Source organism: Bombina bombina, chromosome 4 (assembly GCF_027579735.1).
Source record: "Bombina bombina isolate aBomBom1 chromosome 4, aBomBom1.pri, whole genome shotgun sequence".
Lineage (NCBI taxonomy): Eukaryota > Metazoa > Chordata > Amphibia > Anura > Bombinatoridae > Bombina > Bombina bombina.
Window position 1 is genome coordinate 715607132 of NC_069502.1, and position 27243 is coordinate 715634374.

Genomic DNA, 27243 nt, shown 5'->3' on the forward strand with positions numbered 1-27243 from the left:
GAAAGTTGTTTAAAATTGCATGCCCTATCTGAATCATGAAAGTATAACTTTGATTTGACTGTCTCTTTAACTATCTGTTTAATCCCTTTGCAGGTGTAAAACACATAGAGGTCAATCACAAGCAGGAACGTATGCTCTGGAGCTGGTGTCCTGATGAAAAAAGCTACCTTGTCAAGATGTGCTATCTCTGCGTGCGCATGCTCACAATTATTATTATTATTATCAGGTATTTGTAGAGCAATTGCACTCCATATATGTTTGAAAGGAATGTGTGGGATGCAATTAGGGAATCACCAGCATGCACAGATGCAGGAAGCAAATCTCATAAACCGCTGATTGGCTGTAACTGCCGGTGGGGGGCTTCCTAACTCGCCCAGTTAATCAGACACATATACATACTGCACTGTTATTCCCCTATCTCTACTATCTTTTTTGCCTCCGCCTGAGGGAATCAAAGGGGGCAAGGTTCACTTGGGCAGGATTCCTGAACCCCCGATTCAAAAATGATAGTGAAGATGGGTGAATTGCAGTGCAGCATATAAATGTGATTAATGACGCATACAATGGAAGCAGCAGATCAGTCCCCTTGTCGAGATTTGCTACCTGCATCTGCGCATGCTATTCATTACATAATCGCATTCCACACATTCCTTTCAAACATAAGTGGAGTGAGATTATGTAATTGTGAGCATGCGCCGTCGAGGTAGCAAATTTCGACAAGGTAGCTATTTCCAATAGAACACTGGCCCATGTCTGGAGCAATATATGGCAGTAATTTTGCAAGAATGTTATCCAGTTTCAAAAGCACTAGATGGAAGCGCTATTTCCAGCCATGTAGTGCTCCGGATACCTATAGGCATCCCTACAACAAAGAAGCAAATTGAAAACTTTTTTAAAATTATATGGTCTGTCTGAATCACAAAAGGAAATGTTTGGGTTTCATATCCCTTTAAAGGGACATGAAACCCAATTTTTTTTCTTTCGTGATTTAGAAAGAGCATGTCATTTTAAACAACTTTCTAATTTACTTCTATTATCTAATTTGCTTCATTCTCTTGATATCTCTTGCTGAAAAGCATATCTAGATATGCTCAGTAGCTGCTGATTGGTTGCTGCACATAAAGGCCTTGTGGGATTGGTTCACACATGTGCATTGCTATTATTTCAACAAAGGATATCTAAAGAATTGAGCAAATTAGATAGTAGAAGTAAATTGGAAAGTTGTTTAAAATTGCATGCCCTATCTGAATCATGAAAGTTTAATTTTGACTAGACTGTCCCTTTAATTCATGATTCAGACAGAGCATACTATTTAAAACAACTTTCCAATGTATTTGTACTGTCAAATTTGCTTCAGTCTCGTGGTATTATTTGTTGAAAGGAACAGCAATGCACTACTGGAATCTAGCTGAACATTGGGTGAGCCAAAGACATGAGACATATATGTGCAGCAACAATTCAACAGCTATATTTAAGTAGTGTACTGTTAATCCTGAGCCTACCTAGGTATGCTCAGCAAAGGATCCTAAGAGAACAAATAAATTAAATTATACAAGTAAAATTAAAAATTGTTAAAATTGCATGCTGTATTATACTCATGAAAGTCTATAAACAGTATATATGCACTTTTATATCCCTATATAAATAGGGATTTGCTATATTTGTTACATATAATCTGGATATAAATATTTGTGTAAAATTACATTGAGAGTGCAAGATAAAAACAAAATCTCCTTTCTTCTCTGTTGTTTCTGAGGTAAACAGCTGTGTGTGTATGGTTAAATAGGATTTACATTTCCTTTCTTTACCTTAAGCTGTACAAGCTGTGTCAGACAGCAGGATAAGTATCATTGAAAGCCTGTGAGAAGTCATTGCTTTTGTTACTGTTTGTACAAGCACACACTTGAATCTCCTCTACCTGCCCAAGTGTCTAAAGAAGAACATTTTCAGTTTTTCACCCATCTGTTGCTCCCCTCATATTTAGTGGCCTTGCTGCACTGGGAAATTAAAATGAATGGGGATACACATTTGTACCTGTGTATTTTTTATAAATTACTATTTTATTTGTTGTTTTTTTTCTGCTTGATATTACATAATAGACATGGACAGAACAATTGTTTCAGACTAATCGTTCTTCCAAAAACAGAAAATCTTTTCTTTTGCACAATATTTGCTACTGGGGTCATTTGGAATTAATCTGTTAATGAAAATCTGTTCACCCATTTAACCATTCCTATGGGGCAGTAGAGGAGTAGAAGGACAACAGCCTAAACTTAAATGATTAGTTAGTGCTATTGCTACAAGCCAGCAATAGCACAACTAAAGGGATTATTTTTAAAAAATACTGTAATTTTAATGGCGTCAGGACATATTTATTGGCTGACACAAGAATCAATCAACTGAAAAGCTTTCATTCCTGCAGAAAAGCCTATTCTGCCATTTAGAGAAATAGAATGAATCAACATTTTTTGTCGCATGTACTCTTGTTTGTCGATTTGTTTGTTTATTGTATCTCTGTTGAATGCCAAACATAGTTACATCTTATTAAATTTAGCATTCATCCAAAAAAGCACTTCTATAACATAAGCAAGTTAATGGAAGAAAAGATTAATGTCTTCAGAAATTGGCCGAAAGCCTGTGTTGCAGGTAGCACATTTAAAGGGTCACTAAAGTCAAAATGAAACTTTCATTATTCAGATAGATCTAATTTTAAAATACTTTCCTTTTTACTTCCTTTATCAAATTGTGCAGTCTTTTTATATGAACACTTTCTGAAGCATCCGCTCCTCCTGAGCTTGTGCAAGAGTTTACAGTGTATTTTTATACGAGTTTGTTATTTGCTAATGGCTGTCTCATGACACAAAGGGGTGGTAAAAGGAAAGACAATTTGAAATTTGTAAAAAAAAAATATAAATTATATATAGTTTATAAAGAAACGGTTGGCCAACCCTGATGATAAAGCTTCATTATAATCTGGGACCAGTTAAATCAATTCAACAAACTGATTATAATAAATTCAACTATTGTGAATTTGAAATGATTTTGGAAATAAGCATGATTTGGTCTTTTTCCGTATAAATGGAAATGGTGAGACAACGTAAAGAAAGAAATCAGCATTTTAAGAGGTATGAATTTAAAGGGACATTAAACAGGAAGTAAATGTTATAAGCATAGTTGAAATCTGTCTTTCACTGCATTCCATAGCTGATGTGATTGCATGTGTGCATAAACTCTCCTGCGGTGTAAACTAGGTGCCAAAATGGCAGCACCCATGAAATGTATTTACGGCTTGATTATGTCACACACCGCGCGCCGCTCTAGCCGTTGCAAGGGGCGCGGCGTCTCCTTCCCTGCTCATTACCAGGGGCAGTGTCGGCTCAGATGCGTGCGGCGCTGACGTCATCGCCGCACGCTCTGGTCAGATCTCAGTGGCGCAAATCCTGCGCCTAATTAAACTTCCCCAAACGATCTGTCACTGCCCAAGTATAGGTGTTACTTTGTGTACTCCTGGGTGTGACAGATCGTTCTTTCTAAGTGCCTGATTACTTTTGCTGAATCTGCCTGTCTGACTACTCTACCTGCTTTAACCCTTAAACTGCTGGATTGATTACTGTTGCTAAACCTGCCTGTCTGACTACTCTACCTGCCTTAACCCTTAATCTGCTGGACTGCTTTGCTGTTGCCAAACCCTGCCTGACTGACCATTCTAGTGGCTTATCATTGGACTGCTTTGCTGTTGCTAAACCCTGCCTGCCTGACCATTCTAGTGGTTTGTCCTTGGACTGCTTTGCTGTTGCCAAACCCTGCCTGCCTGACCATTCTAGTGGTTTATCCTTGGACTGCTTTGCTGTTGCCAAACCCTGCCTGACCATTCTAGTGGTTTATCCTTGGACTGCTTTTCTGTTGCCAAACCCTGCCTGCCTGACCATTCTAGTGGTTCATTCTTGGACTGCTCTGCTGTTGCCGCTGGGGACTGTCCTGCCTGTGGTGAGTGCCGCCTTCCTCATCTCGCTGACTTTCTCTGCTCTGGGATATTCCCTATCATTCCGGCTAAACGCCGGGATAACAAGACTACTGGCCTAGTTTGGTCTGATAGAGGAGTAGCCCACGAGCAATACATTATACTTGGGCCATGCAGCCAGATGAGGTGGCACAAGCTGTTTATCTTCAGGGACAGATTTTGGGAACCCATACCACACAGTTGCAGAATATGGACTCCAAGTTGGAGGCTATTACCGCTCAACTCTCCTTACTAGTTACAGCGAGGGATGCCGCTCCTGTTACTACACCACCAGCCCCTACTCCTAGTACTGTGACTTCTTCCTCTGCTTCTGGAAGTATACCCCGGATACCCTTGCCTGACAAGTATGATGGTACTACTGATTGCAGGGGCTTTCTAAACAAATGCAGGCTGCACTTCCGCAATGATCCTCACACCTTTCAGTCTCACCAGTCAAGGGTTACTTTTATCATTTGCTTGCTAACGCAGAACGCTCCACTCCTGCATGATGCTAATGATTTCATTTCTGCTTTATCTTCTGTGTTTGGGACTTCTGGCCGTACCTCTGCTGTGGAATATTCTCTCCTGGATCTCCGCCAGGGCAATAAAACTGTGGCACAATTTGCCATTGAGTTCCGCACCTTGGCACTTGAAACCACTTGGGATAGCTGTGCTCTCAAGCCAGCCTTTAGGAGGCGCATCAAAGATATTCCTTCTTCTTTGGATGACTTTATAGTGCTTTGTATCAATCTGGACACTCGCTTTCAGGAAAGACAACCCAAAAGAGACAGAACAAGGAGGGTCCTTCCATCCCGTCCTCCTGTTCACCCAGTTTTGGCAGCATCCGCTACCCCTTCAGAAGCTCCAGTTATCTCAGTAGAGAAACCAATGGATCTCTCCTCCTTCAAACCTTCAGAGTCTGAAAGGCAGAGAAGAAGGAGACTGAGACTATGTTTTTATTGTGGATCTAACACCCACCAACTAAAGGACTGTGACATTCGGCCGGGAAATGCCAATGCTTAGGGGATAACACAGGAGTACCTCTAAGCATGATCTCAACTAAATCCCCTCACTCCTCACAGATCCTGGTACCTGTTACCCTTACCTTCCTTCAGAATGCTGTCCACACTCAAGCCTTCATTGATTCAGGGGCAGCTGGAAACTTCCTGGATCACCATTTTATGATTCAAGCTGGATTGCCTCTTCTGCAGAAAAGACACTGTCTCAAAATAACTACCCTGGATGGCACCCCCCTTGGTTCGGGCGTGATCCATTTTGAGTTAGCACCCCTGACCCTGACTGTGGGAGTCCTCTACACTGAACAGCTGCAGGTCATTCATTCCCCAGCACAGCCTGTCATCCTTGGTCTTCCTTGGCTTCGGGTACACAATCCACAGTTCGACTGGCCTCCTGGGGTACCTCCTGTTTCCACTTCTGCCTTGCTAAAGTCATTCCTCTGCCCCGTATTCCCATAGCCAGTATACAAACTCCTTCAAACCTTCCTTCAGTATACACGGACTTCGCAGATGTGTTTGAGAAAAAAGCAGCCGATGTGCTGCCACCCCACCATCCTTATGATTGCAAGATCGACCTCTTTCCCGGAGCCCCACTTCCTAAAGGGAGGACTTATCCACTCTCCAAGGCTGAAACCAAATCCATGGAGGAGTACATCCAAGAGAACATAGCTAAAGGTTTCATTCGGCCTTCCTCCTCTTCTGCTGGGGCTGGCTTCTTTTTGTCAGTAAGAAGGATGGTGGGCTCAGACCCTGCATTGACTACAGGGCCTTGAAAAACATTGCCATGGATCCTGATAAACTCACTGTAGTTCTAGAATGGCCTCAACCTACCTCTTTAAAGGAATTCCAGAGGTTCTTGGGATTCTCCAATTATTATCGCAAGTTTATAAAGAACTTTTCTCACAGTTGCTCCTCTCACTGAATTGACAAAATGGAACAAAAATTGTAAACATTGGCCTCCTGAGTCTGAAAAAGGCTTTCTGTTCAGCTCCTGTGCTCCGCCATCCTGATCCTGACCTACAGTTCACTTTAGAGGTTGATGCCTCCGAGATAGGGGCTGGCACTGTTCTTACCCAAAGGGACCCTTTGAATTCCAAGTCACACCCTGTAGCCTTTTTCTCTAAATGCTTTACTCCTGCTGAGAAGAACTACAATGTGGGTAATCATGTACACTTAGCCATTAAGATGGCCTTGATTGAGTGGCGTCATTGGTTAGAGGGCACTGCCAATCCTATTCAGATTCTCACCGACCACAAGAATCTGACTTACCTAGAGACTGCTCATCGATTCAATCCTCGACAGGCCAGGTGGGCCTTGTTCTTTTCCCGTTTTAATTTTGTGGTCTCTTATCTTCCAGGGACCAAAAACAAGAAGGCAGACGCCCTTTCCCGTCAGTTCCCTCACTCAAGTGATTCCTCAGAAGCTCATATTGAACACATCATACCCCCCTCCTGTGTGGTTGCTCAACTCAATACCACCCTTCTGCAAAGATTGCAACATGCTCAGTCTAGTAAACCTCTTGGTGCCCCCATGGCCTCCGATATCCTCTTTGTACCCCTGAACCTGTGTATCCCTGTGCTAGCCTGGGCTCATGATATCAAACTCTCAGGACATCCTGGTTCGACTCATGCCTCTTTCTCAACATGTTTGGTTGCCTACTACAAAGTCTAACGCTCAGAATTATGTGAAAGCCTGCACAATATGTGCTGCCAACAAGACTCCTCGACCTTTACCTCCCGGCTTCCTCCAACCATTGTCCATTCCCATACAACCATGGACACATATAACAATAGACTTCATTGTGGACCTTCATTCTTCCACCATACAGATATCTGGGTTGTGGTGGACCGCTTTTCCAGACTGGCTCACTTTGTACCCCTAACCAAACTGCCTTCTGCGCAAGCATTATCGTCCCTTTTTCTCTTGCATGTGGTACAACTTCATGGCATTCCTGTGAATATTGTTTCCGACAGAGGTACACAGTTCATCTCTGCCTTCTGGAGAGCCTTTTGTAAGTTGTTTGGAACCGCTGTTTCCTTGTCGTCTAGCTACTATCCTCAGACCAATGGACTAACTGAGAGAACAAACCAGGATCTCAAAGCCTAACTTAGAGCCTTTGTCAATGCTCGCCATACCAACTGGTCTGAGTTGCTACCCCTAGCTGAGCTGGCAAGAAACACTCATCGGCACTCTTCACTTCAATGTTCTCCGTTTCAAGCCGCAGCAGGGTATCAACCTCGTGTCTTCCCTCTTTCAGCTCAGTCCACTGGGGTCCCTGCCGCAGACCGACACGTCACTGAAAATCACCTCTCACTGGCAATGTATTCGCTCTCAGCTGCGTTCAGCTGTCTCTAGATATAAGAAATTTGCTGATCTTCTGTACGTGCCATTCCAGTTGGTGAACGTGTTTGGATCTCTACTCAACATATTTGTCTATGTCAACCCTGTTACAAATTGGGGCCTAGGTTTATTGGTCCTTACAAGGTCCTGAAAAGACTGTCTCCTGTTGCCTACAAAGTGGCCTTGCCAAAAACCCTATGCATACATCCATTCTTCCACATCTCTCTACTTAAACCTTACATCAAGAACAGATATACCCGGCTCCGAGCTCCTCCTCCTCTGCTACTGGTCTGTGGAGCCCCCGAATATGAGGTAGCTAAGATCCTGGACTCCAGATACAGGCGCAGACAACTGCAGTATCTGATTCATTGGGAGGGTTACTCCGTGGCAGGTCGTTCCTGGGTTCCTGCCTGTGATGTACATGCTCCATCTCTGGTCTCCAGATTTCATGCTGCTCATCCTTTGAGGCCGACTCTGGTTCCCAGAGGGAATCCTTTAGAGGGGGACTATGTCACGCCGCACCGCTCTAGCCGTTGCTAGGGGCGAGGCGTCTCCTTCCCTGCTCATTGCCAGGGGCAGTGTCGGCTCAGATGCGTGTGGCGCTGACGTCATAGCTGCACGCTCCTGATGCCGGTCAGACCTCAGTGGTGTGAATCCTGCACCTATTTAAACTTCCCTAAATGATCTGTCACTGCCCAAGTATAGGTGTTACTTTGTGTACTTTGACTACTCTACCTACCTTAACCCTTAAACTGCTGGATTGATTACTGTTGCTGAACCTGCCTGTCTGACTACTCTACCTGCCTTAATCCTCAATCTGCTGGACTGCTTTGCTGTTGCCAAACCCTGCCTGCATGACCATTCTAGTGGTTTATCCTTGGACTGCTTTGCTGTTGCCAAACCCTGCCTGCCTGACCATTCTATTGATTTATCCTTGGACTGCTTTGCTGTTGCCAAACCCTGCTTGCCTGGCCATTCTAGTGGTTCATCCTTGGACTGCTCTGCTGTTGCCGCTGGGGACTGTCCTGCCTGTGGTGAGTGCCGCCTTCCTCATCTCGCTTACTTTCTCTGCTCTGGGATATTCCCTATCATTCCGACTAGACGCCGGGATAACAAGACTACTGGCCGAGTTTAGTCTGATAGAGGAGTATCCCACGAGCGTTACAGATTACAAATGGAGCAAGAAATTATTTTTTTATAACATGAAATATATTATCATTTTTTTATGTTTTCATGTTATAATTAAGGGAAATATTACTTTTCTTCTAGCAGGTATTTCAGTGATGGACAACTACCTAACACATGGGGGACGATTTATCATGTGTCTGGCGGACATGATCTGCTGTAGCATACACTGTCTGCATTTATCATTGCACAAGCATTTCGCTAGAAATGCTTGTGCAATACCGCCCCCGATAGAAGGAGGGTGTCAATCAATCCGATCGCATGTGATCGGGCGGATTGCTGTCTGCCATCTCAGAGGCGACGGACAAGTTAAGGAGCAGCGGTCTTAATACCTCTGCCTCTTAACTCCTGTTTCTGGCGAGCCAGAAGGCTCGCACGGAAACAGAGGCATTGGGGCCGAAACTGAGCTTGTTAAATCGGCCCCGTGAAGTCTGAGATCAATTATTTTGAATTCTTAAGGGGACCCTTATGACTATTAGACATACAAATATATTTCCTAAAATGTTTCTGTGGCACAGGACTAGATTTTGCTAAGGTTGTAAGGTACTTTCTATCTGCTGAGGTTTCTTTTGAGTTGTCACCTTAATTGATCATTCACCAGAAGTCCCCAATGCCCACATCTGAATTTTTTGGTGTCATAGAAACTAGGGCACACATTCAGTTATGCTTTCTATTGCACGCCTCATGTGACCATCACCTATATGAATTTTCTTTGCTCAAAAAAGGGTAGTCCTGGGATTTACTGACTGACAGGGACAGCTTCACAGAAGAAAAAAAAAGCTCTACATTTTGAAAAATTCTCTTTTTCACATAAAACTTTATAGCAGCATGTCCCTTTAACTAATAAGGATTTAGAGATATGTCTGATGTGTATTCAGCCCTTACTAATGCCTTTATCAGTACAATGTATAAGGCTCTAAGGGCTAATATGCTTGTGCACTGCTGTTGTGATTCTGAGCAATTGGTTGCAATTTCTTTAAGTGCAAGTATGTTGAATAACCTTGTATATAATATGTGTTTGAGTAAAGTCATACAACACTTAGCTTTATACCAATGTCTCGTATACCATAATGACAGTTTCCTCGTTGTAACAATTTGTTCTCTTTGTCATTAACATATTCAGCAGAATTTGCACAGTAAATATTTATAGTATGCACTCACCCGGTTCTATTTGATGTACAGCTGCCACCTCCTTGTTCCACACAGCTTAGTCCTTGCTGGGCTCTTAATGTTGTTGAAAAACACGCCTTGGGAACCAATATTGCAGTTTCGCAAAGAGTAGTGGCCTCTTTTGGGATGTATAGGAAAATCCAGGTGAGGATACAATAACGGCTGATTATAACGGATAAGCCTGGTCCGTTTAAACAGCAAAATAATGGCAGAAGATTTCACCTTAGACAATGAAGTAAATCAATGTTCTAGTTTTGGGCGAGTAGAGCGCTGGTACTTTAAGGATCCCAAACACCCTATGAGTATAAGTTCCTTCAAGCTTATAGGGATGAAAATTCAAAAAAGGGGAGAGATATAGGGGCGTTGTTACCAACTAAAGGGATCAGAAGTTGTTGTGAGGATACAAATTTCCCAAATATGCAAAAAAACGGATAATCCCAATGTTGGGTATAAATTTAAAAACCACAAATCTAATATGTGTTAATATAAACCAGTGTGTAATTGTAAGGAAAAAGGAAAAAAAGAAAAAGAAAAAGAAAAAGAAAAAAATGGCACTTTTGCCAGTTATAGGGATCGTGACTTATCAGTGGTTATATACCAGTGTTTGTATTGACTTTACTTAAACTGTGCGGGGGGGGTAATACGAATTTAAAAACAAATAAATTATGTGAGTCTATAATCTTTGTGAAGATCCCAATTCGAGTGCTAAACCGCTATTTAAGAAATTCTTATGTGAATCTATTTATCAGTGAAAAACTGTGTTATGTGTAATATTAAAATTAATTCATAAGTGTATTGTTACAACAGTAAAATTAATTTTATAATATGCTATGCTGGTGTACTACGAGTTACTAAAAACCTGTGTATAGAAAATGAATGTGTGAACTAAAAAAACAGAGTTACTGCATATGATTTATTAAAAGATATTAATAAAAACAAATAATAAACATAAATTTATAATTACCAATTGGTATCTGATATACCTGTGGGACGTCTCCCAAATCCAATATAAAATAGGATAAAATTAATAATTTCGATAGAAATGTTAAAAACCCTTGAGAAATTTGAATATTGTACGCAACCAATAGAAATAGAAGTTTATCTTGCTGTCTATACACAGATTGGTTGACACTAAAGTTCGTATATATCAGTGTTGCAACTTAAAATTATCAATCCGTTGTTTAGAGTCACTGGGTTCTTCACAAAGATTATAGACTGACATAATTTATTTGTTTTTTAATTCGTATTACCCCCTGCACAGTTTAAGTAAAGTCAATACAAACACTGGTATATAACCACTGATAAGTCACGATCCCTATAACTGGCAAAAGTGCCATTTTTTCTTTTTCTTTTTCTTTTCTTTTTTTCCCTTTTCCTTACAATTACACACTGGTTTATATTAACACATATTAGATTTGTGGTTTTTAAATTTATACCCAACATTGGGAATATACTTTATTATTGATTATCCGTTTTTTTTGCATATTTGGGAAATTTGTATCCTCACAATAAATTCTGATCCCTTTAGTTGGTAACAACGCCCGTATATCTCTTCCCTTAGATGAAGTAAATCAGCCATCCAATGCGCCACAGTATTGGATATAAAATATAACTTTTATTAAACAAAAGCAGATAAAAGTTAATGTAGCATAGTACACTTGTATATCAAATATCACAGCTAGTGAACCAGTTAGCATGTATTCACCTCTCCAACATGTTTCGTGCCTGAACCGGCACTTCGCCAGGGATCAGGCACGAAACACGTTGGAGAGGTGAATACATGCTAACTGGTTCACTAGCTGTGATATTTGTTTAATAAAAGTTATATTGTATACCCAATACTGTGGCGCATTGGACGGCTGATTTACTTTATCGCCTATGGTGAAATCTTCTCCCTTTAACTAATAGTTTGAGATGAATTTCAGTATTTGATGCATTGCATCCTGTCTTTGTCCCATGTCGTTTTTGCCCTTTCTTTATCCAGTAATAATGGAATTTCTTCAACATAAAGTAATAGGCATGTTAGACGTCTGGTGACCTGCAGTTCATTTGCTTTCTGTTTAATAACATTACAACAATGTTAGTCCAATAAGTGAAGTGCAATGTAACATGAAATAAAACCATGTCAGACTTGTTATTAGTCAAAGCAGTCAAGTGTATTTGGGAAATTCCACTCCCACAGACACCTGCCAGACCATCTGATGCAGATTTGCCATCTATTACCCACTGACTTGCTGCCTATTGTCAATTCCTCTAGTGTAATTCTATGTTCTGTTTAACCCTTTCAAGTCTGTGCTTAAGCAGTTCTTAGTATTTTTTTTTAGCTACTCACCCAAATCCAATGTTGTTTTTCTCAAACAGCAAAGAAAAAAAGAAAAAGATATCATAAAGAATGTTACTTCCTTTCTTTAATATGTAAGTGAAAAACACTTTGTGGTTCCATATCTAGCATTTTAGGAATTTGTACCTATGTATTTCAACAATGAATAGTAATTCAAGTTTTGAAAAAATTCTTTTTACTTAGTACAATCTTTTTATGTTATTCAAACATAAAAATATCATATACCTTAAAAAACACATCAATTTCTATAGCTTACTGAGGGATGACAACTCGTTTTTACACTATATGCATGCATTGGAATTATTCAAAATTGACATACATAAATAAAACAACTAACAGGACTTTACTTTTTTCTTCTTTCTATTCTCTTCCCATAAGTCCTTAATTCATCTTAAATTAAACGTTCCCCCTTTATAAAACATTTGTACACATGTATTATGTTTTATAACACCAGTTATAATAAACTACTTATATATTAATAATTAAAAAATACATAATTAAATAAAATAAATACATAAAATATATAAATTAATTAAGGAAAATACAAGGAAGATGAAAAAACCTTTGTCCCTTCCACTCTATAATTTCATATTTCCCTTCCACCCACCACCTTCTTCATTATTTCCAAAAACGTCAAACCTGTCACGCCGCGCCGCTCTAGCTGTTGCTAGGGGTGCGGCGTCTCCTTCCCTGCTCGTTGCCTAGGGCTGTGTCGGGTCTGGAGGCATGCGTCGCTGACATCATCGCCGCATGCTCCTCTCCTCTCTGATGCTGGTCAGACGCTTGTGGCGCAAATCATACGCCTATGTAAGTGTTCCTTGTACGATCTATCACTGCCCAAGTATAGGTGTTACTTTGTGTGCTCCTAGGTGTGATAGATCGTACTTCTCTTACTGCCTTATTGTTATACCGCAGCTGAACTCTGCCTGTCTGACTACTCTGCCTCTTAACCCCTAAATTACTGGATTGATTATTGTTGCTGAACTCTGCCTGTCTGACTACTCTGCCTCTTAACCCCTAAATTGCTGGATTGATATACTGCTGCTGAACCCTGCCTGTCTGCCTCTTAACCCCTAAATTGCTGGATTGATATACTGCTGCTGAACCCTGCCTGTCTGACTGCTCTGCTTATTAACCCCTGTTGTTCTGGATTGCCACTTTGTTGCTGAACCCTGCCTGCCTGACCATTCTAGTGGTTTGCCCTTGGACTGCTTTACTGTTGCCAAATCCTGCCTGCCTGACCATTCTAGTGGTGTGCCCTTGGACTGTTTTGCTGTTGCCAAACCCTGCCTGATTATTCTAGTGGTTTGTCCTTGGACTGCTCTGCCGTTGCCGCTGTGGACTGCCCTGCCTGTGGTGAGTGCCGCCTTCCTCATCTTACTAACTTTCTCTGCTCTAGGATATTCCCTATCTTTCCAGCTCAACGCTGGGATAACAAGACTACTGGCCGAGTTTGGTCTGATAGAGGAATATCGCACAAGCCTTACATTGTACTTGGGCCATGCAGTCAGATGAGGAGGCACAAGCTGCAGAATATGGATTCCAAGCTAGAGGCTATTACCGCTCAACTCTCCTTACTAGTTACAGCAAGGGATACGGCTTCTGTTGTTGCATCACCAGCCCCTACTCCTAGTACTGTGACTTCTTCCGCTGCTTCTGGAAGTATACTCCGGATACCATTGCCTGACAAGTATGAAGGTACTACTGATTGCAGGGGCTTTCTACACCAATGCAGGTTGCACTTCCGCAATGATCCTCACACCTTTCAGTCTCATCAGTCAAAGGTCACTTTTATCATTTCCTTACTGAAAGACAAGGCCCTAGCCTGGGTCTCTCCCCTTTTGGAACAGAACGCTACACTCCTGCATGATGCTGATGAGTTCATATCTGCATTATCTTCTGTGTTTGGGGCTTCTGGCCGTACCTCTGCTGCAGAATATTCTCTCCTAGATCTCCGCCAGGGCAATAGAATTTTGGCCCAATTTGCCATCGATTTTCGCACCTTGGCACTTGAAACCTCTTGGGATGCCAGTGCTCTCAAAGCAGCCTTTAGGAGGGGTCTGCATGAATGCATCAAAGATGAACTCACTTATCCTGATATTCCTTCTTCTTTGGATAACTTTATAATGATTTTTATCAGTCTGGACTCTCGTTTTCAGGAGAGACAAGCCAAGAGAGACAGAACAAGGAGGGTCCATCCCTCCCGTCCTCCTGTTTGCCCAGTTTCGGCAGTATCCGCTACCCCTTCAGCAGCTCCAGTTACCTCAGTGGAGGAACCCATGGATCTCTCCTCCTTCAAACCTTCAGAGTCTGAAAGACAGAGAAGAAGGAGACTGAGACTATGCTTTTATTGTGGATCTAACACCCACTAACTAAAGGACTGTGACATTCGGCCGGGAAAAGCCAATGCTTAGGGGATAACACAGGGGTACCCCTAAGCATGATCTCTACTAAATCCCCTCACTCCTCTCGGATCCTGGTACCTGTTACCCTTACCTTCCTTCAGAATACTGTCCACACTCAAGCCTTAATTGATTCAGTGGCAGCTTCCTGGATCACCATTTCATGATTCAAGCTGGCTTACCTCTTCTGCAGAAAAGACATTGTCTCAAAATAACTAATCTGGATGGCACCCCCCTTGGGTCAGGCTTGATCCATTTTAAATCAGCACCCCAGACCCTAACTGTGGGGGTTCTTTACACCGAACAGCAGCAGTTCGAGGTCATTCATTCCCCAGCACAGCCTGTCATCCTTGGTCTTCCTTGGCTTTGGGTACACAATCCACAGTTTGACTGGGCTGATGGACAACTGACCTCCTGGGGTACCTCCTGTTTCCACTCCTGCCTTGTTAAGTCACTCCTCTGTCCCATATCCTCATAGCCAGTATACAGACTCCTTCTAAACTTCCTTCAGTATACACAGACTTTGCAAATGTGTTTGAGAAAAAAGCAGCCGACGTGCTGCCACCCCACCGTCCTTATGACTGTAAGAGTGACCTATTTCCTGGAGCCCCTCTTCCTAAAGGGAGAACTTATCCACTCTCCAAAGCTGAAACCAAATCCATGGAGGAATACATCCAAGAGAACCTAGCTAAAGGTTTCATTTTCCCTTCCTCTTCTCTTGCTGGGGCAGGCTTCTTTTTTGTCAGTAAGGACGGTGGGGTCAGACCCTGCATCGACTACAGGGCCTTGAACAACATAACCATAAAGAATCGCTATCCCATACCATTAAAGGGCCACTGTAAGTAAATATTTTCTATGACTGTTACTAACTAACTACCCCAAATACGCTTTTTATCTATAGCATTTCATTAACATATCTCTACCGTATATCAGAAATCTTGTCTGCAAATTTAATTGTTTTCCAAACCCACTCCGTGGGTATCCTTTGCTCTGTACCAATCCGTTTACAATACCTAGGTTTCAAAATGTTGCTTTAAACACAAAGTTATTGGTTTAAGTATTTTGAACATGCAGTGCTGAAAATAGTGGGCAGGATAACGTGACATCATCGGCGAATAAAAGATATAACTTTTAGAACGTTATGAAACTTTGTTTTGGAGAAAATATAGCTCAGTAGGTTTTAATTAATGTTTATTAACTTTAATATGTTAGTTGTTTAGCTTAAAAATTATAACAGAAAGTAATCCTTTAATCACCAAACTGTATGACTCACTCACGGATGCTCGCTTCTTCACCAAGCTGGACTTCCGTGGAGCATACAATCTGAGTCGTATCTTTCCAGGCCACTAATGGAAGACCGCCTTCAACATGAGATCTGGGCATTATGAATACCTTGTAATGCCCTTTGGGCTGTGTAATACCCCTGCAGTCTTCCATGCATTCGCCAACGATGTCTTCCGTGACCTCCTCAACCGCACTGTCATCGTCTATCTGGATGACATCCTTGTTTTCTCTTCCACTCTGGAGGAGCATCATAAGCACATGAGACAGGTACTTCAACATCTCAGAGACAATTCTTTTGGTAGACAAACTCGAAAAATGTGAGTTTGACCAAGTTCAGATCCAGTTCCTTGGTTATGTCATCTCGAAAGAAGGTTTTGCCATGGATCCTGCTAAACTCACCGCAGTTCTGGAATGGCTTCAACTTACTTCTCTAAAAGAATTACAGAGGCTCTTGGGGTTCTCCAATTATTACTGTAAGTTTATAAAGGACTTTTCTCAAACAGTTGCTCCTCTCACTTAATTAACAAAACAGAACAAAGACTGTAAACATTGGTCTCCCAAAGCCATAAGTACCTTCTCTAGTCTGAAAAAGGCTTTCTGTTCAGCTCTTGTGCTCCGCCATCCTGATCCCGACCTACAGTTCACTTTAGAGATTGATGCCTCTGAGATAGGGGCTGACACAGTTCTTACCCAAACGGATCCTTTGAGTTCCAAGTCACACCCTGTAGCATTTTTCTCTAAATGCTTTACTCCTGCTGAGAGGAACTATGATGTGGGTAATCGTGAACTCTTAGCCATTAAGATGGCTTTGACTGAATGGCATGATTGGTTAGAGGGCACCGCCAATCCCATCATTCAGATTCTCACCAACCACAAGAATCTGACTTACCTAGAGACTGCTCATCGACTCAATCCTTGACAGGCCAGGTGGACCTTGTTCTTTCCCGTTTTAACTTTGTGGTCTCTTATCGACCTGGGAGCAAGAACAAGAAGGCAGACACCCTTTGCCGTCATTTCCCTCACTCAAGTGATTCCTCTGAATCTCCTATTGAACACATCATACCGCCTACCTCCTGGAGCCCCCATGGCCTCCGATATCCTCTTTGTACCTCTGAACCTATGCATCCCTGTGCTAGCCTGGGCTCATGACAGCAAACTCTCAGGACATCCTGGTTTGACTAGGACTTTTAAGCGTCTTTCCCAACATGTATGGTGGCCTACTATGAAGTCTGACGCTCAGGATTATATGAAGGTCTGCACAACTTGTGCTGCCAATAATACTTCCCGATCTTTGCCTCCTGGCTTGCTACAACCATTGTTCATTCCCAAACAAGCATGGACACACATAACAATGGACTTCATTGTGGACCTTCCTCCTTCTGACCACCATACAGTTATCTGGGTTATGGTGGATTGCTTTTCCAGACTGGCTCTTTTTGTACCCATAACCAAACTACCTTCTGCCCAAGAATTATCATCTCTCTTTCTCTTGCATGTGGTACGACTTCATGGCATTCCTGTGAATATTGTTTCCAACAGAGGTCCACAATTTATCTCTGCCTTTTGGAGAGCCTTTTGTAAGTTGATTGGAACCACTGTTTCTTTGTCTTCTGGCTACAATCCTCAAACCAACGGACTAACTGAGAGAGTAAGCCAGGATCTTGAAGCCTATCTTAGAGCCTTTGTCAACGCTCGCCATACCAACTGGTCTGAGTTGTTACCCCTAGCTGAGCTGGCAAGAAACACTCATTGGCACTCTTCTCTTCGATGTTCTCCATTTCAAGCTGCAGTAGGGTATCAACCTTGTGTCTTCCCTCTTTCTGCTCAGTCCACTGGGGTTCCTGCTGCAGACCAACACATTACTAGACTCACCACTCATTGGCAACGTATTCGCTCTCAGCAACGTTCAGCTGTCTCTAGATATAAGAAGTTTGCTGATCGTCATAAAGCTTCTGTACGTGCCATCCCAGTGGGTGAGCGTGTTTGGATCACTACTGGTCACATTCGTCTACGTCAACCCTGTCACAAATTGGGGCCTAGGTTTATCGGCCCTTACAAGGTCCTGAAAAGACTGTCTCCTGTTGCCTACAAAGTGGCCTTGCCCAAAACCCTATGCATACACCCAGTCTTCCCCATTTCACTACTCAAACCTTACATCAAGAACAGATATACCCGGCAGCAATCTCCTCCTCCTCCACTCCTGGTCCGTGGTGACCCTGAATATGAAGTAGTTAAGATCATGAACTCCAGATACAGACGCAGACAACTGCAATATCTGATACATTGGAAGGGTTGCTCGGTGGCAGATCGATCCTGGGTTCCTGCCCGTGATGTGCATGCTCAATCCTTGGTCTCAAGATTCCATGCTGCTCATCCTTTGAGGCCGACTCTGGTTCCCGGAGGGAACCCTTGAGTGGGGGGCTATGTCACGCAGCACCGCACTATCCATTTCTAGGGGCGCAGTGTCTCCTTCCCTGCTCATTGCCTAGGGCTGTGTCGGGTCTGAAGGCGTGCGGTGCTGACGTCATCGCTGCATGCTCCTCTCCTCTATGATGCCGGTCAGACGCTTGTGGCGTGAATCATATGCCTATGTAAGTGTTCCTTGTACGATCTATCACTGCCCCAGTATAGGTGTTACTTTGTGTGCTCCTGGGTGTGATAGATCGTACTTCTCTTACTGCCTTATTGTTATACCGCTGCTGAACTCTGCCTGTCTGACTACTTTGCCTCTTAACCCCTACATTGCTGGATTGATAAACTGCTGCTGAACCCTACCTGTCTGACTACTCTGCCTCTTAACCCCTAAATTGCTGGATTTATATACTGCTGCTGAACCCTGCCTGTCTGACTGCTCTGCTTATTAACCCCTATTGTTCTGGATTGCCTCTTTGTTGCCGAACCCTGCCTGCCTTACCATTCTAGTGGTTTGCCCTTGGACTGCTTTACTGTTGCCAAACCCTGCCTGCCTGCCTGACCATTCCATTGCCGCTGGGGATTGTCCTGCCTGTGGTGAGTGCCGCCTTCCTCTTTTTACTAACTTTCTCTGCTCTACGATATTTCCTGTCTTTTCTGTTCGACTACTGGCTGAGTTCGGTCTGATAGAGGAATATCCCACGAGCCTTACAAAACCCTTATAAAAAAATCCAGTTTCCTTTTTATTCTTTCTTGAAAAATATTGTTATTTATCAAAGGGATAAATAATCGTTTTCTGTAATTGAGTATTTAATAACTTTCTGAAAATCTCCCATTTAGAAAAAAACAAAAAACTTTTAGTTATTTTTTGGACAACTCCAGAAATTACATATTATGTCTACTTTAAATTGCATTTACTACAAAAGCTCTAGTAAGTTTTCTTTCCATTTGCACAATTGTTTAGGTGTAATATTAGGGGTTCCTTTTTAAATGCCGATAAGGAGGTTCTTTACAATATCTTCAAACTATCCAACAAGACACTAATGATAATTTCTCTAATACCTTATTTTTTTGCCACATTTGGACAAAATTATCTAAAATTCTTATACTCTCTTTATCTAGAATGATTTGATAGAAGTTTGATACTTTTTATTTCTATATACGAAGTGATTAAATATTACCATAGTTCTTCCATTCTCAGCTATAACCATATTTATCACCAATCCCATACTATAATGTCTTTTCTGGTGATATGAACAAAATTATTTTTGGGATACCGTATACTGGTTTTTACACTTTTCAAAGATTTTAATCCTTCTATTTTCTTTTTCTATCAATTGATACACATTGTGCATGTTATTTTTAAAGTCAAGATGATTATTTAAAGCTACTTTGGCCCCCAATCAGTATATATGCCAGGCAGAGGATTGCAATTTTTAAGGAAGTAGGGCCCATCTTTAGAAAGAAAGTAGTCTCCTCTTTCCAAAATGGGGCCTCATGGCCCAAGGTGTGTTTAATTATGGAAACTAGGGTGACTTATGGGGAAAGTGATCACCATTGCCATGGTTATTTCATGCAAATTAGAGGAACATATGAATACTTATTTAAAAGAGGTAATTACCCTCTTTCAGATAAGTGGTGTCATTGACGTTTAAAAGAAAGCAGAGGGCAGATAGGAGCTATATGACCAAGAATTTCTATGTGAATGTCTGTACTATAGCATGTCCAGATTAGGATAATTCTGTACACTGCTTTTACTTCAGATAATTTGCATATCAGGCCCATAGGTTTAGTTGTAGTGGTCATCTTATATTTGCTTCACCATATGAAATTCAACCACTGAATACTATATGATAAAATGTATACATAAAACTGCACTCAAGAAAAATATATCCTTCTTTTCTTTTTCTTTTCTTTTTTTGCTCGGTTCAGCAACAACCCCTCTCTTGATTCGGGCCCCCATAGGTTCATATTTTTAGCAGTGGGTAACTGAGTACAAGTATTTTAATGCAAATAATACTAGACATATTTCTTAAAGGATGCATACCCTTTCAAAGAGAGGAATTACTTTGTGATGTTAAAAGAATGAGAGAGCTGAGAAGATTCCTGACCATAGGCACCACAAGGTGCTTGCAGCTGGTGCATAAATTAGAAAATTAATTTTCTCCTCCTCTGTCATAAAAAGAGGAAGATCAGCGGTGGTATTGCTGTGTATGGGAAAGCACACAATGCAGGACAGCTGAAAGAAGCTGTGTCTTTCTCTCATATTTCCAGTATGGAACATCAATGGAAGATTCTACACTTACTAGGCTCTCTTTGATGAGACATGCAAGGTCCAGTGGCTGTACACCCTGCAGAAAACTATTAGTTGTGTCATATTATAATATCATAAACAATGTAAATACTCACAGAGATAAAGGCATTTTGTATTTTGAAGAAATGCTTACTTGTCTTGCTTTTACCCCACACTTCACTGAGAAACTGGATGTTTTTGTTTGAGCGACACTACAATATTAGCTTGAGTCTGATGAATGCTCTGTATAATATATGGCAATAACAGGTCATTTTTCTGCAATCTATGCTTAGCAGGACCATATTCTGCTCTCTCAGCTATTAAAGGGGTAGGAAAGTCAAAATTAAACTTGCATGATTCAGATAGAGCATGTAATTGTAAGACACTTTTAAATTCACTTCTATTTTCTAATGTGCTTCATTTTCTTGGTATCCCTTGTTGACAAATAATATGTACATATTCTATACTAGTGGGAGCTAGCAGCTGATTGGTGTCTCAACACATTTGTCTCTTGTGATTGGCTAACTAAATGTGTTCAGCTAGCTGCCAGTAGTGCAATGCTGCTCCTTCAGCAAAGGATAACAAGATACTGAAGGAAATTTGATAATGGAAGTAAATTGGAAAGCTGTTTAAAATTGTATGTTCTATGCGAATCATGAAAGAAAAATTTGGGGTTTCCTATCCCTTTAAGATGGTCAGGCAACTAAGCAGCAAGCTGTGTATCTATTGTCAATGGCTATCTTCTCCAAATAGGGATTTTTCAATTTTGGTCAATATAGTCATCATATTTTTTGGGTGATCATAATCCAAACTGAATTCAAGCCACTAAAATTCCACAGCTCAAAGAGTGTTTTCAACAGAAAAGTTTCAGAAAAAGTGATTTGTGTTATGTTTTTGTTATTGGGATTGAAACTGGGAATCCATCCAAAACTGACATATGCAATGGCTCAACACCTCTTAAAGGGACATGAAAGCCATTTTTTTTCTTTCATGATTCAGATAGAGCATGCAATTTTAAACAAATTTTTAATCTGCTGCTGTTATCAAATCTTCTTTGTTCTCTTGGTAACCTTTGTTAAATAGCAGGGATGTAAGCTCAGAAGCATGCAACTTGTCTTGTCTGAGGCCTATTTATCAAGCCGTCAATCGCAAATACGCTGGAATTCCGCAGCATAATTGTGGCAAGCCCGATTCGCCTCATTTATCAAAGCCTACAGACCGGCAAAAGTTTAAATTTGTGACATAACATACAATCCGCCGGTCTCAGTCCGACACAGATCGATGCTTACGTCATTACAGATGTTCCGAATGCAAATTCGGCACTATCTGACTACTTTTGCTAGTTATCAAAATCTACAAGGTACGCTCGCCACTATTCCGGCCCAGCGTACCTGCTTTTCAATCCGCCACCCTGGAGGCGGCGGATGCCATAGTAATCAATGGGAGTCTGAGGTGAGGGTAGGTGGCGCAAATAAATGCTGATTCCCTGTAACGACGTGTTACTATCCTAATGTTGTTTGTAAATATGTAAGATATTTACAAACAACATTAGGATAGTAAAACGTCGTTACAGGGAATCAGCATTTATTTGCGCCACCTACCCTCACCTCAGCTCATTTCTATAAAACATTGGGATAAAGTTTTATAAGGTGTGCATTATTCCCATCCTTACTTACAGTCTAATCACTATCCCAATCAATGGGAGTCTGAAAGCAGCGAAAGCTTATGTTCGCTGCTGCCCGATATCCCATTTATTCCTATGGGAGAATAAAAGTTATGTTTACACCTAACACCCTAACATTACCCACGAGTCTAAACACCCCTAATCTGCCACCCCCTACACCGCCGCCACCTACTATATACTTATTAACCCCTAATCTGCCGGCCCGCCACCGCCGCCACCTACATTATACTTATTAACCCCCTAAACTGCTGCCCCCTACACCGCCGCCACCTACATTATACTTATTAACCCCTAATCTGCCGCCCGACACCGCCACCACCTACATAAAAGTATTAACCCCTATCCCACCGCTCCCGGAGCCCACCACAACTAAATAATGTTATTAACCCCTGGCCTCCCACATCAGTACCACTTACTAAACCTATTAACCCCTAAACCGCCAGCCCCCCACATCGCCATAAACTAAATTAACCTATTAACCCCTAAACCTAACAACCCACTAACTTTATATTAAATATTAACTCATCCCTATCTTATAATAAATTAAAACTTAACTTTAGATTAAAATTAAACTATATTAAACTAATAATTCATCTACCCTAACTATTATCCTACAATTACATTAAACTATATTAAACTAATAATTTACCTACCCTAACTATTATACTAAAATTACATTAAACTATATTAAACTAATTAATCTACCCTAACTATTATACTAAAATTACATTAAACTATATTAAACTAATAATTAATCTACCCTAACTGTTATACTAAGATTACATTAAACTATATTAAACTAATAATTAATATACCCTAACTATTATACTAAAATTACATTAAACTACATTAAACTAATAATTTACCTACCCTAACTGTTATACTAAAATTACATTAAACTACAAATTAAATTAACTATATTATATATTTAAAAATCTAACCCTACTCAAATAATTTAAATCTACTATTAAAAATTTCACTTACAAAAAAACTAACAACAAAGTTACACAAAATAACAAACACTAAGTTACAAAAAAAAGAAACACTAGGGCCGCAATCCGATATAAATCGTCGCCCGCAAAAGCCGGCAACGCCAAATTTTGCGCTGGTTTGGTATCACATATACGGCGTAACATAGAAGTTACGCTCGTATATATCTGCCTTTGGCCGTAGTTTTTTGGCCCATAGACAGGTATACCAAACCAGCGCAGTTTGGTATCCAATATACAGCGTAAGGACTTACGTGGCGAAAATGGAGAAATCTTACTCCATTTTCACCTCGCCACAAATTGCAGGCGTAGTAAGCCTTACGCTGTGTATTGGAGCCCCGTAACTCCCTAAACTAGCTGCAAAATAAAACCTAACACCTAACGCATGCGCAATGTCTATCTACCTGTCAACCGCGAACTGCAAAATAAAACCTAACACCTAACGCATGTGCAATGTCTATCTACCTGTCAACCACGATCCCCCGCCGCAATCCCTAATAAAGTGTTTAACCCCTAAACTGCCACTCCAGGACCCCGCCGCCACCTACATTAAATGTCTAACCCCTAATGTGAGCCCCCTACACCTTCGCCACCTACATTAAAATTATTAACCCCTTATGTAATCCCCCTACACCGCCGCCATCTATATTAAAATTATTACCCCTAATGTGAGCCCCCTACCCCGCCGCCACCTATTTTAACTATATTACCCCCTAATCTAATCCCCCTACCCCGCCGCCACCTATATTAAATGTTTTAACCCCTAATCTAATCCCCCAACACCGCCGCCACCTATATTAAATTTATTAACCCTTAAAATACTAAAATTTGCCTACCACTAAACCTAAGTCTAACCCTACAAATAGCCCTGAAAAGGGCCTTTTGCGTGGCATTGCCCCAAAGTAACCAGCTCTATTACCAGCCCTTAAAAGGGCCTTTTGCGGGGCATTGCCCCAAAGTAACCAACTCTTTTACCAGCCCTTAAAAGGGCTTTTTGCAGGGCATTGTCACAAAGTAATCAGCTCTTTTGCCTGTAATGTAATCTAATCCCCCTACACCGCCGCCACCTATATTAAATATATTAACCCCTAATTGACCCCCTACACCGCCGCCACCTATATTAACTATATTAACCCTAATTATATTAGGGTTAATATAGATAATATATTATATATATATTAACTATATTAACCCTATCTAACTCTAACACCCCTAACTTAATTATTATTAAAATAAATCTAAATAATATTAATAATATTAACTAAATTATTCATATTTAAAACTAAATACTTACCTATAAAATAAACCCTAAAATAGCTACAATATAATTAATAATTACATTGTAGCTATTTTATGGTTTATATTTATTTTACAGGTAACTTGGTATTTATTTTAACTAGGTACAATAGCTATTAAATAGTCAATAACTATTTAATAGCTACCTAGTTAAAATAATTACCAATTTACCTGTAAAATAAATCCTAACCTAAGTTACAAATACACCTACACTATCAATAAATTAATTAAATAAACTACAAATGTCTAAACTAAAATACAATTAAATACACTAAACTAAATTACAAAACCCCCCCCCCACTAAATTACAAAAAATAAAAAAAGATTACAAGATTTTTAAGCTAATTACACCTATTCTAAGCCCCCTAATAAAATAACAAAGCCCCCCAAAATAAAAAAATTTCCCTACCCTAATCTAAATTACAAAAGTAATGAGCTCTTTTACCAGCCCTTAAAAGGGCCTTTTGTGGGGCTCTTTTGCCTGTAAAAAAAACAACAACCCCCCCCATTACAACCCACCACCCACATACCCCTACTCTAACCCACCCAATCCCCCCTTAAAAAACCTAAGTCTAACCCCCAAGTGCTCCTTACCTGTCCTGAAGACCGGCGGAGAAGGTCCTGTTCCAGGCGGAGAAGTCTTCTTCCAGGCGGCGACCTCTTCTTCTTCCAGGATCCAGCCGGCGCGGAGCGGAGGAGTTGAAGACCGATGACCGCGGAGCTGAAGACCATCCATCTGGAACTGAAGACTGGCCATGCTGGAGCTGAAGATCGGCGACGCTGGAACTGATGACCTCTGGAACTGAAGACCGGAGCCGGAGCGTGGAGGATCCTCTTCATACGATCGCAGCCGTACACTGAATAGGAATTCAAGGTACGCGATTAAAAATGGCGTCCCTTGAATTCCTATTGGCTGATTTGAGCCTTCAAATTCAAATCAGCCAATTGGATGCGAGCTACTTTAATTCTATTGGCTGATTAGAATAGCCAATAGAATTACAGTAGCTCTTATTCTATTGGCTATTCAAATCAGCCAATAGAATTAAAGTAGCTTGCATCCGATTGGCTGATTTGAATTTGAAGGCTCAAATCAGCCAATAGGAATTCAAGGGACGCCATTTTTAATCGCGTACCTTGAATTCCTATTCAGTGTACGGTGGCGATTGTATGAAGAGGATCCCCCACGCTCCGGCTCCGGTCTTCAGTTCCAGCGTCGCCGATCTTCAGTTCCAGCATCGCCGGTCTTCAGTTCCAGATGGATGGTCTTCAGCTCCGCGGTCATCGGTCTTCAACTCCTCCGCTCCGCGCAGGCTGGATCCTGGAAGAAGAAGAGGTCGCCGCCTGGAAGAAGACTTCTCCGCCTGGAACAGGACCTTCTCCGCCGGTCTTCAGGACAGGTAAGGAGCACTTGGGGGTTAGACTTAGGTTTTTTAAGGGGGGATTGGGTGGGTTAGAGTAGGGGGATGTGGGTGGTGGGTTGTAATGGGGGGGGGTTGTTGTTTTTTTTACAGGCAAAAGAGCTGATTACTTTGGGGCAATGCATAATATTTATTAAGCCCTAATCTGCCCACCCCAACGTCGCCGCCACCTAACTTCAAGTATTAACCCCTAATCTGCCGACCGGACCTCGACGCTACTATAATAAATGTATTAACCCCTAAACCACCACACTCCCGCCTCACAAACACTATAATAAATAGTATTAATCCCTAATCTGCCCCCCCAACGTCGCCGCCACCTAACTTCAAGTATTAACCCTAATCTGCCGACCGGACCTCGCCGCTACTATAATAAATGTATTAACCCCTAAAGCTAAGTCTAACCCTAACCCTAACACCCCCCTAAGTTAAATATAATTTTAATCTAACGAAATAAATGAACTCTTATTAACTTAAGTCTTCCTATTTAAAACTAAATACTTACCTGTAAAATAAACCCTAATATAGCTACAATATACGAATAATTATATTGTAGCTATTTTAGGATTTATATTTATTTTACAGGCAACTTTGTATATTGTAGCTATTTTAGGATTTATATTTATTTTACAGGCAACTTTGTATTTATTTTAACTAGGTACAATAGCTATTAAATAGTTAAGAACTATTTAATAGCTACCTAGTTAAAATAATTACAAAATTACCTGTAAAATAAATCCTAACCTAAGTTACAATTAAACCTACACTATCATTAAATTAATTAAATAAATTAACTACCAATAGTTCTTAACTATTTAATAGCTATTGTACCTAGTTAAAATAAATACAAAGTTGCCTGTAAAATAAATATAAATCCTAAAATAGCTACAATATAATTATTCGTTATATTGTAGCTATATTAGGGTTTATTTTACAGGTAAGTATTTAGTTTTAAATAGGAAGACTTTAGTTAATAAGAGTTAATTTATTTAGTTAGATTAAAATTATATTTAACTTAGGGGGGTGTTGGGGTTAGACTTAGCTTTAGGGGTTAATACATTTATTATAGTGGCGGCGAGGTCCGGTCGGCATATTAGGGGTTAATACGTGAAGTTAGGTGGCGACGACATTGGGGGGGGCAGATTAGGGGGTAATAAATATAATATAGGTGTCGGCGATGTTAGGGGCAGCAGATTAGGGGTTCATAGGGATAATGTAGGTGGCGGCGATGTGCGGTCGGCAGATTAGGGGTTAAAAATATTTGTTATAGTGGCAGCGATGTGGGGGGACCTCGGTTTAGGGGTACATAGGTAGTTTATGGGTGTTAGTGTACTTTAGAGAACTGTAGTTAAGAGCTTTATATACCGGCGTTAGCCCATAAAGCTCTTAACTACAGCCTTTCCATGGGCGTTA